The sequence below is a fragment of the Pyxicephalus adspersus genome, chromosome 4, assembly GCF_032062135.1.
Source record: "Pyxicephalus adspersus chromosome 4, UCB_Pads_2.0, whole genome shotgun sequence".
NCBI classification, from domain to species: domain Eukaryota; kingdom Metazoa; phylum Chordata; class Amphibia; order Anura; family Pyxicephalidae; genus Pyxicephalus; species Pyxicephalus adspersus.
In genome coordinates this window covers 84,666,867-84,677,281 of record NC_092861.1, presented here as the reverse complement: position 1 = coordinate 84,677,281, position 10,415 = coordinate 84,666,867, and positions in this window count along the sequence as shown.

Below are 10,415 nucleotides of genomic sequence, written 5' to 3'. Positions count from 1 at the left end.
TTGTGATTAGTATGATAACACACAAACCCCATGTAAAATAACTGTAAAGTAAAACATTTGCAGACACTCCCTACTGCAAATGCAAGCTGTCTGGCTGTCACACTGATATTTCAGCTTCAGCGGTTTCTCAATGATGACCCACAACAAGTATAAAAAAAATGTGACTTTGCTAAGTGACTTTGAAGAATGTCTCCAACTATAAAATACTGACTAGATTTTCAGAAAGGCAGCAGAAAATGACAGCCTACATATTTGTTACATAACAGGTGTATAGTACAGTTATAGGAATGGGCAGGCAATTTTCACAAGTTGACTTTGCTATGAAAATTCTTTACAACTTTTTGCAAATTAAACTTGATGACTCTACTAGGAAATTGAAAAGACCCTAAACATATTAGTGCTGCCAAAATGACAACATGTCACAATTATCTAAAATTTTTAAAAAGCATATACTTTTTTATGAATTAAAGGTAAAATATAGCTGGGGGAAGGGTGGGACTGGTGGGCTAGTAAGTACATGTCAAGTATGTAAATACATACCGTTTTTCTGTAAAATAAAGTAAAAGTATGGTCATTAGTCTATATAATCTTGTGTTTGCATAGTCCCTGTTACTGTTATGTTATTAACCCTGCCTCAGTAAACAATAAAAAGATTAAAATCAGAACACCTTATAAACCGTGTGCTACATTTTTTAGTTAATTGCCAAACCACTGAAGATAGTATTGCTGGTGTGTTAGGGGGGACCTATCCTAATTTTACTCAAAACCCCTAAAATTATTAATTAAAATAAAGCTCTAAAAATAAATATATCTGTCTATTTCCTCTTATACTTTCTTTTTACCATTTTCCTTTCATTGGTCGCAGTAGTTCCTTAACTTTGGCCAACTGGGTGCTATATATCAAATCCTGCAATAAAAAAGCCTTTGCAAGCATGAGCCACTCTATGCAGGCCATTCCAGCACTTGACATTGTAACAAACAATAAAAGATTGATTTCTTGACCAACTGGTGCCTATATAGTCTTGGCAGTGAGGTCGCTACAAGGAGTGGCAAAGGACATGTAACATACAAGGTAAGTGACTACTAAACACCAGTAAAAGGGAACTATTTCCCCATGACATAGGGACATTATTCTGACCATTGACATAGGCATTTATTATTCTTACTGATCCCTTATACCCAGCCATTTATTATTCCCACTGGTTGCTGACGTGTAAATTCCACTTCCAATGACCACTGACTGAAACAAAAAAGGCAGCAAGACACTAAGGAACAGAGCCTATGCAGTTATGTCAGATGACCCATAATATTCTAGCCTAGAGAGTTTCATTTTGATTCCTGCCCAGAGCTCCAATTTTTCTAAAATCAGCCTTGTGGGTACTCATCATGATGCCAAAACAAATAGAGAACTGGGTTGTTATCAGGGGTGAAAATAACATAAAAATCATGGATGCTTTTGAATTTGTTTTGCTTATCTTTAAACCATCGCACTTTGTAGCACAAAGTACAATTTAAATTTTCAATTTAGTAATGTATATCAAGTATTTGATCCCCTGCTGATTTTGTACGTTTGCCCTCTGACAAAGAAATTACCAGTCCATAATTGTAATGGTAGGTTTATTGTAGGTGTGAGAGACAGAATAAAAACAAAAGAACCCTAAAAACTCAGTGCTCAAAAGTCAGAGTGAAATAAGTATTTGATCCCGTATTAACCAATCTGGAGACTGGCTAGGCCACTTCAGGACCTTCATGTGCTTCTTCTTGAGCCACTCCTTTGTTGTCTTGGCCATGTGTTTTGGGTCATTGTCATGCTAGAATACCCATCCACGACCCATTTTCAATGCCCTGGCTGAGGGAAGGAGGTGCTGACCCAAAATTTGATGGTACATGGCCCTGTCTATTGTCCCTTCGATGCCTGTCCCCCTAACAGAAAAACACCCCCAAAGCATAATGTGTCCACCTCCATGTTTGACGCTGGGGATGGTGTGGTGAAGTTGATGCCAAATAGCTCAATTTTGGTCTCATCTGACCACAACACTTTCACCCAGTTCTCCTTTGGATCATTCAGATGTTCATTGGCAAACTGCAGATGGGCCTATACATGTGCTGTCTTGAGCAGGGGGACCTTGTGGCCTCTGCAAGATTTTAGGCCTTCACGGCGCAGTGTGTTACCAATTGTTTTCTTGGTGACTAGTCCCAGCTGCCCTGAGATCATTGACAAGTTCTCCACGTGTAGTTTTGGGCTGCTTCATCACCGTTCTCATGATCATTGCAACTCCATGAGGGGAGAACCTACATGAAGCCCCAGACCGAGGGAGATTGACAGATAGTTTGTGTTTCTTCCATTTGTGAAATATCGGGCCAACTGTTGTCACCTTCTCACCAAGCTGCTTGGCGATAGTCTTGTAGCCCAGTCCAGCATTGTGTAGGTCTACAATCTTGTCCCTGACATCGTTAGACAGCTCTTTGGTCTTGGCCATGGTGCCTAGTTTGGAATCTAATTGATTGCTTATGTGGACAGATGTCTTTTATACAGGTACTTCAACAAGGTTGGATTAGGAGCACTCTCTTACAGAGGGTGCTCCTAATCTCAGCTCGTTACCTGCATACAGTGAAGACACCTGGGAGCCTGTAATCTTGCTGGTTGATAGGCGATCAAATACTTATTTCATACATTACAATGCACATCAAGCTCTGATTTTTGAGCACTGGGTTTTTGAGGGTTCAGTTGTTGTTATTCTGTCTCTCACAGCTACAATAAACCTACCATTACAATTATAGACTGGTCTTTTCTTTGTCAGAGGGCAAACGTACAAAATCAGCAGAAGATCAAATACTTCTTTCCCTTACTGTAATTTTAGTAGCATACAGGTGTGGTTATTGTGTTATACTTCCTTTTTCTTACTAATAACAGTACAGTATTTTAATAAAGAAACTTGCTAAAGGTAAAAAGCCATTTTCAAAGGTTTGCAATAAAATATAGTATATAAAGTAAAATCTGTTTTAAAATGCAATCATCAAATCTATCTATCACAAAGCAAATGACTTTTTTCTTTAAATATAAATTTTTTAATAAAGATTTTCAACACAAAAAAAAAGAAAAAAAACAGGAACATACACAAGTCTGAACAAAAACAAAAAATTACTTTCAAATAGGTGCCATAACAAACAATTGGTATAAACAGCAGGGAGTAAATACAATTCAATAGTAATTGGGCTATGGGGGTGACGGTTTCGGGTTATCTGAAACCTCTTACCACACCCATCTTTATGCAACCTGTACTTTATCTGCTTCAACTGTAGTAAATGTGTAACCCTATGTAAGGTCCAATATAGTTTTGTAACACTTGGTAGAAAAAGAGCTTAGTGTAAGCCTGGTCCAAAGATAAGAATAAATGGAAGAGAAAGAAGAGATTGGTAAATTAAAGGAAGGAAAAGAAAGAAGAAAAAGCAAGGTAAGTAAGGGTCCAGAATCTCATTAGGGAGTCAAGGAGTACTTTGTTAATCTAGGTCTAAGTTAGCAAACATATAGGAATGATTGGGGGAATGTGGGTGTTTAGTGTCATGTAGCAGGTAAAAAAACTGTCTGATCCCATGGGGCCCGTATCTTCTCAAATTTCTCCAGCTTGTCTGCTAGACAAGTCTAGCAGACAGGTGTTTCATCAGCCGGGATAGAAAGCAGGGTGATGATTTCCAGTGTATTGTAATAAGGCATCTAGCTGCTGTAAGAATATTCACCAAAGGGGCCTTATTCTGATAAGGAGTTTATTAACCCCAGACCAATAGGGCACTATTTTTGAGCAAATCTAAAAAATATGAAAAAGGGTTCCTACCTGAGAACCACATCTCCAACATAAAATGCTACTGGATGGGTATATGGCATGGAGCTTGCCTGGTGCACACCAAGCTCTTAGCGGCTTTACTCCAAATAACCTGCCATAGTTCTAGTTGGAGCTCCCTACCTAGTGTGGCTTCCCATTTAGTCATGTACAGTAAGCATGTTTGATAAAAGGCACCGCAGGTTCGCTGGTCAATATCCAGTAAAACTTTGAAATCAATCCCCTATGAAAGGGGCCACCTGCACACACATGCTCAAACAACGTAGGGGGTGAGAAAACAAAGTTTCTAGTGGGAGTTTGGGCATAATGACGGATTTGCAAATAACTGTAAATAGCTGAGGAAGGTAACATAAATTTGGACTGTAAATCCACAAAGGGCAAAAACTCTCTGGTAACAGGATTAGCTATGTGGCCAAAATAGAAGATCCTTCTAGAGACCCACAGAAGAATCATACATTGGGTCATGCTACCTGGGATTTGAATTTTTTTTTAAAAGGTAGTTAATAGGGGTTAGGCAGAAATAAGATGGAATTTATCTTTACTAAGGAGCTCAATTCGTTGAATTGAGTGAATTGCATTTGTCCTATTAGGAAAGAGTCAGGTATGAGGTGGGGGGAGCCCCATACCATGGAGTTGGGGTGCACCGGGGCAAGCCAAAGTTTCTCCACTTCTGTCCACCTGTTGTATGCCCGTAAGGCTAGCTGACGAAGATGTGACTCCAAGAAATATTTATGAAATATTGCAGTGAGCACAGTACCGATTTAGGGAGGCAGTAATGTTTGTAATCCCATTAAAAAATTAGGACATTCTGCCTGTATGTGTCCCAGAACTGCACACGGTATGTTCACTGGTGGAGTTTCAAAAGAGCAGTTGAGGTACAATTGACATTTTTATGAAGGTAAAACGTCCAAACAATGATATGGAATGCAAACTCCATTTAGTCAACAAAGCCTTAATGTCCTGAAACAGTTGGGGATAGTTGGCTTTGTAAATAGATTGATATGAAGGTGTCAAATGGACCCTAAGATATTTAATACCATCCTTTTTCCAACGATATGGAAATTTATCCTGTAATCTACTGACCAGCTCTGAGTCTAGATTGATTAGTAAAGCTTCAGTTTTTGTTAATTAAACCTTTTAGCCAGACAAAATTCCATAATCTTCTAGTAATAAGTGCAGGGAAGGGAGCGTTATTAATGGATTAGTAGGGGGAGTAGTACATTATCTGCCTATAGAGCTTTCTTAAAGGATTTTGACCAGGTATTGACCCCCATATTATCTAGATGCCATATAATCATCTGCACCAGCGGTTCTATGCACAGTGCAAATAACATAGGAGGCAATTTGCACCCCAGCTGTAGCATGGCCATAAAGGGCATGTATGGCCTGGAGAAAGTGTCCTCTGATAACTATATGAGAAAGAACACTGAACATAAATGGCCGGCTAAGGCTATCAAATGCTTTTTCTGCATCAGTATTGAATAGGAGCGCCCCCTGTTCCATCTTTTTAAGTGCATTTATTATGTCTAATATTCTTTTCCTGTTATCTCCCATCTGTCTGCAGGATATAAAACCAACCTGGTCTTTATGTATCACCAGAGGTAGGGACCTCCCAAATCTAGTGGCGAGCAGGAACCCTAAGCTGACGAGCCAGGAGAGTATCCACTTTTTTAAATAAAATGCCCCCTTTTTTAACCGCCTTATGGGCCTCCCATATTGTTGAGGTATGAGCTACTGAGCCCAAATTGTCCATAAAGTATCTCTGAATTTCTACCTGGATAGCTTGTTTAGTTGGCCCATATTTCAAAAGGTAATCATTTAATTGCCAATTATATTTACAGATGGGTATACTGTCCAACTTCACAATGCAACTGACGGGCGTGTGATCTGACCAAGAGATCATTCCAATATCAGAAGAAACAGTTGCCTTAAGAGCCGGTAAGTTCAGCCGGATGTTGTGACCTCCATACGTCATGCAGACCACTACTATGCATCAGTTTGCAAAATCGCCCTAAAAGACAGACAGCCGTAGGAGGGGGATTTGTCATCGGTGTGCTGATAGACGGTGCTGTACAGGTGTGTTGGAAAAAATAAAATCCATGCAATATTAACGTAATGCTGGGATAGTGAGGCCAAATTGGTGAGCACTGAATTTTATGAAGAGAAGCTGGGCAGTATTGGGTACATAAACATTGCACAGCATAACTGCTATATTATCCAACATACCTTGCAGTATGATATACCTGCTTTCTTGATCTATTATTGATTTGTGAAGAGTAAATGACACTCCCATATCAAAAAGTATTGCCACTCACGCAGATTTTTTGCATGTAGTGGGAGCTATAAATACTTGTGGGTAATGGCGTCTTGCAAATTTAAAAGTACCAGAGTTATCTAAGTGAGTTTCTAGAAGAAATGCAATATCAGCTTGTTGCCGCCGGAGTTCCTGAAGTGCTAAACAGCGTTTGGCATTGGAGTTTAGCCCTTTAACATTCAGAGTGAATAATTGGTTCATATTGGTTTAGGAAAAAGGTGTTGTATCAAAAAAGCACCAAAACCCATATGACACAAAAAGCAAATTAAAGAAATCTGTTTCAGGTTTGCTGAATAACCAGGTTCACTGATGAACGTGTATCTTCTCCGCCTTAATTGGCAGATTCGCGCCCCCTATTGCTCATTATTATGAAGGCAGGAATCCGGCTGGCAGTGAGGCGAGTGTACGCGCACACTCGAGTCCGGGCCGCGGTAAACCGCGATCGCTGGCCGCGCGTGCTTTCGCGCTTCCAGCAAGCGCGGATTTTATTGATGAATCAGGGGCATTGTGTCTATATAAAGGCCAGGTGGGATTAATGAACAAAATATAATAAAGATTTTATTAACATGGATGTATAAAATTATCTGGGTAAATGATAAGCTGAGGATAATATATTATAAAGAGTCTTATGGTGTGTAATAAGGTGTAATATTCAGTTTACCATCAAAATGCAGCATCATTTTTTATTTCATATATGTTTACAGATTTTTATAGGTTGGAAATTTAGAAAATAGCAAATGAACCAGTCATTGGTTACTATTTACAAACGGCCAGCTGTAGCAGAGCCCACAGATTAAGATGGCATACACATAAACAGCTGCACCTCTCTGCCCTCAGCCATGCCATTCTGATTACATGTCTTCAGCACATTAAAAAGCCCACAATAGAAGGTAATTGCTTTATTCATGGGCAGATTTGCTTTAGCAAGACTTAAACCTCTGTTATTTTATTTGACTACAAATTGTTTCAGTTTAGTAAAGAAAAAAAAGATTACACAGCTAAACAAAAAAAAAAAACAGTTGCCAAGAATTTTTCAATATATTTAGTGTTTTTCAGGTCAGCTGAATCCAGAAATGGCATCAGTTTCATTAAATTGGCTCTAGTTCTTGTGATACAGGAATCAGAATAGACGATTTTACCAACAACAAATGTTAACACAGCATATTATTATCAGTCTTTATTTACACCAATGTTTTGCATTTTATATATTAAATGTAGCAATATTTTCATGAAACTTGTATTTGCCTTCTTTTTATTCATACATTTTCTTTTTTTACAGAAGTATGAGTTCTTCAAGAAGAAGTTGTTTCAATGACCTTAATGTATTTTGCTACATTTGTGGTAAATATTCGCAGCAAAAACAAAGAAGAAACATTACATAATTTGTGAAACAAGCATATCTTGCATATATTGGTAATAAACTGGGGGACTAAGATAAGTATTGGGCTCCCCATATGGTGTGCAAAACTTGTGTAGAGTGTCTATGTCAGTGGAAAAATTGAAACTGAAAAGTTTGAAATTTGGTGTACCTAAGGTATGGCGAGATCCCAAAAATCATCATAATGATTGTTATTTTGGTGCTGTTAAGGTAAAAGGTTTCATTTGTTACAAGAAAAACAGGTGGAAGTACCCTGATTTGGAATCAGCAAGATGACCTGTGCCGCATGGTGTGGATGTTCCCATACCAGTGTTCAGTACACTCCCTGATATTTCTGTATCCGACATGGAGGATATACAGGGTTTGGAGTGTAATCCAGGAGTTAGCAGTGGACGTGAATATGAAGGAAGTGTTTCATCAAACCAGAAGTTCTCCCATGAAGAGCTCAATGATTTAATACATGACACAAGTCTGTCAAAAGCATCTGCATTTTTAGCATCCAGGCTAAAAGAAAAGAACTATCTGAGACCAGAAGTTAAAATAACGGTTTATAGGACAAGAGAGGTGACACTCCTACCATATTTCAGTGAAGATGGAGACTTTGTGTACTGTTGTAACATCCCTGGACTACTAGCCCATATGTGAGTACCAGAATACCGAGCAGAAAACTGGCGGCTTTTTATAGACAGTTCCACTTAAGTTTGAAAAAGTTTTATCGCATAATGGCAACTGTTATGCATCAATTCCAAATGGACATGCAACAAAACTTAAAGAAGAAAATTAAAATATCAAATTGGTCTAATAAAAGCTTTGCTATCATGAACACCTATGGTCCATATGTGTTGATTTAAAAATTGTGAACTTCCTACTTTGACAGGAAAGTGGATACACAAAGTACCCATGTTTCATCTGCTTGTGGGATAGTAGAGCAAAGCAGGATCACTGGAAAAAAGTGACATGGCCTCCAAGGATAAACATGAAAAAAGGTGCAGCGAACATCATTAATGAGCAAATGTTTGACAAAGAAAAAATCATTCTCCTTCCATTACACATAAAGTTGGGATTAATGAAGCAATTTGTTAGAGCTCTGAACAAGGACGGTGATTGCTTCAAATTCATTTGTAGATTTTTCCCTGGATTGAGTACTGAAAAATTAAAAGCAGGAATTTTTGATGGACCCCAGATTCAAAAACTGATAAATGATTCAAATTTCACAAGTTACATGACTGATACTGAACACACAGCTATGTCATGGTTGTCAAGAACTTCTTGGGTAACCATAAAGCACAAAATTAGGAAGAACTGGTACAAAACTTGCTCTTAAACTTTAAAAATGTGGGTGCTACTATGAGCATAAAAGTACACTATCTCCATAGCCATTTGCAAAAATTTCCAGAAATCCTTTTTCAATTTCAGTGAGGAACAAGGGGAGAGGTTCCATCAAGATATAAAGGTGATGGAAGAAAGGTATCTGGGCAGATGGGATAGACACATGATGGCAGACTACTGCTGGAGCCTTCAATGTGATTGTCCTGATCATCAGCATAAAAGGATCATACAAACTGAACTTTTCAATGACTTCTTTTTGATTTGTTCTGTAAATATACTCAATATAGAATATACTGACATGTAATTGAAATGTAATTTTGTATATTTAGGCATATCTAGTTTATTTTGCATTATTTTCATGTTTCATTAGTTTTCTATGAGGTTATTATTGAGGTCATTATTTCAAAAACTAGAGCCAATCTTGCAAAACCAATACAATATTTGGAATCTGTGCATCAAACATAAAAAATAATTTATTCTGTTTAGCAAGAAAATGTATGTTGACCAGTGTTATCTCAGTTTTCTATCTTTTTATGTGTAGGTACTCAAATTTAAACAAATGAAAGCTGTTTTAGATTAAGGAAAAGCACTTTTCAAATCCATTGACAATAATTTTAGATTTTTAAGGACAAAGCTTCAATAAAAAAAAAATCATAATTGAGCTTGTGCTTCAAACCAATCAGAGAGTAAAGCTAAGTGTAAAGGTGCGTACACACTTCCAATTTTTATCGTTCCAATGGAACGACGAACGATCGATTGGGCAAAAAATCGTTCGTAAAAAAGTAACCAACTATATATATATATATATATATATATATATATATATATATAGTGTAGGCAAAAGTGGATAATGGAAGTGTTAAGCTGCCTATAGCAAGTTTAAACTTCTGTTGTGTTGCTGTTCCTTCAAGGAGGAAGTGATTGCTTCCAGGGCATGTCTGCTTTCGAAGGGTGCTGGTAAAATGCTTGTGTGTTGCAGTGAGCCAGTTGGTTGCATAAAGCTGTAGACTCTGGACAGAATGGTGTGCAAACATTTGCAGGATACTATCAAATAGTATTTTCTATGTACGTGTGCAGACACAGATTGAATGAACTATATTAATAATAAATTTAAAGTTCCAAAAAAAAATTTAATTTTTTTTTCAAGCTGTATGCAGCTAGTTTTGGGGAAAATAAAATTCCTGCAAACCCAATGCTGTAAGAGCAGAGAACTTTATCTCTATTTTTTTCTGCATTACTAGGGACTCTAATCTTTGCATCACATACTACTGACCCCTGAACTCTTTTTCACATAGTTACTAGTTAAATACTACCCCACTGACCCCTGTACCCCTTGTGTTGCATATTACTTACATCTGATTTTTTGTTTCTAATATGTTTCCAAAAAATCTTTAAAAAAAATCAAAGTTAAACTTTAGCTTTTTTAAAACAATATTTTATGCTAAGGTGTCTGTGAATGATGTAATAAAGCAGTTTCTGTGGACAGAAGAAGTGGATCCTGTGTGGCAAAAAAAAGATCACCATTGGGTCCCCCCTTTAGTGGCGCAAACTCTGA